Source organism: Gallinula chloropus (genome assembly GCF_964237585.1).
Source record: "Gallinula chloropus genome assembly, contig: HAP1_SCAFFOLD_167, whole genome shotgun sequence".
NCBI classification, from domain to species: domain Eukaryota; kingdom Metazoa; phylum Chordata; class Aves; order Gruiformes; family Rallidae; genus Gallinula; species Gallinula chloropus.
The window spans coordinates 211,083-213,004 of NW_028168384.1; positions in this window are offsets into that span (position 1 = coordinate 211,083).

Sequence of the window (1,922 nt, forward strand, 5' to 3'; positions counted from 1 at the left end):
CCTTCCTCTAAGGGTGCTGGGCGGGGCTGCAGCGGGCGGGGCTGTGCATGGCCGGCGGGGGGGGGGGGGGGGGGGGGGGGGGGGGGGAGGCCTGCCCGTCACACCCGGTCGCCAGGAAACAGTGAAGTCACAATGCCCCGGGGCAGTGTAAAAGGGGGTGTCCTGCCAGGCCCCTGCCAGAGCTGTCCCGGGGACAGCCCCAGGCATATGTAGGAGGATGAGCTCCTAGAGGAGCTGGTGAGAAGGGGGCTGAGGGAGGATGACACTCCAAGGGCAGGACAGGGCTGCTGGAGGTCTTCTAATGCAATACCAGCTCACAGCAGAGCTGCCTTTGAAGATCATTTGATGGACCTTTCCAGCTGGAAGGCCATGGCAAGAGCAAGGGGATGCCTTCTTGAGAAGCCTGCAGAGCTCACCACCCTCATCCCCCGCGGAGCCAGGGGCAGCAGCCGTAAGCAACCAGGGTGCAGCAATTCTGAAGGCGTCCCAGAGCTTTGGAGCCCATGCCGGCACCCTGCCAGGCGCGGGAAGCATCCTTGCCCCCAAGTTGATGGGGCCGGGGAGGAGATCAGGCTCCGGGCTGAGGGAGAACAGGGCTCGGGCCTCTCCTGGGAGGCGTGACCAGCCGGTGGGAGGAGGGAGCCGGTCTTGCTCACCTGCTCAGGGAATAGCCGATCGCCAGCTCTGCGGCTGGGGTCAGGAAGGAATTTTCCCCCGGGGCGGATTGGCACTGGTCCCCGGGGGTTTTTTGCCTTCCTCTGCAGCACTGAGCAGGACCCCTTGCCAGGGCCCCTCCCGACCATCTGGGCTGGGTCACTGCCTGCTGCTGGTGCCCCACGAAGGTGGCCTCTCGTGCCCTGCAGCTGGGGAGAGGAGGGCTTTTTTTCTCCCACGGTGGGCTAGTAGCTGTGCCCCGGGGTTTTTTGCCTGCCTCTGTGGCACTGAGTGCGCTGGTCCCTTGCCAGGGCTCCTTAGGGCCGTTTTGGCTCGGGGCCCGCTGCTCGGGCCCCACGAAGGTGCACTCGTGCCCCACGTGCCGGGGGAGGAAGCTTTCTGGACCCCCGGGCGGGCCCCAAGGGAGGCCCCCCCAGGACTGTCCTCTTTTCCTCGGTAGCACTGAGCACAGCCCCTTGACAGGGCTCGCTTTCCCCAGGGGATCTTGCTTGGGCAAAACAGCCCCTGCTGAGAAGGGCTCCCGGCTCGCTGCACCCACACGGGGCAGCCACAAGAGCTCTTTTCCTGCAGCACTGGCTGAGCAGCACAGGAACAGAGCAAGTTTTGGAAGGGCAGAAGTATGCTTGTCATGGCTACGTGTCATCCTTTGGAAAATACCTCACAGTACCACACCATAGTTCTGTGAGGTATTTTTTCTTTTTTGTGTTGTTGCCAATTTATCTCAGGTCTATTCAGGAAACAGACTGCTTGGCCTGAATCCCTAATGCTCCTTGTGGTGGCTCTGTGTCTTTCTTTTGCCAGACTGTAAGGGATGTTTTCAAAGCTCTGCTGAGGAGTGATACAGCCTGCTCCTTACCATTCTGCTAATGCTTGTGAGCATCAGTTCTAAAATGGATTCACAAAAGTCAAATCTGATGACCTGATTCAGGCAGCGTGGGTGTGAGTCAGTGGCTTGCCCCAGGCTCTTGGTAACTCCATGTAACAGATTTTTATGTTCAGTACCTGAGAGAAGAGGGGTACTGTCACAGAGGCACCAACCTACATTTACTAATCTGGTAGGATTAGTAGGACATCCATTTCGAGAAAACAAGCTGTGTCAAACTTTTAAAATCTTAATGTTACAAGCTTTTTTTACAGAACCTCTGCTTTTTTGCTATCACTGATACAGGAACAGCTTAATCAAAGGCGGTAATCTATATGGAATTCTTAACCAAAAGCTTTCTGTGGAAATAGTTTTCTTTTAAACG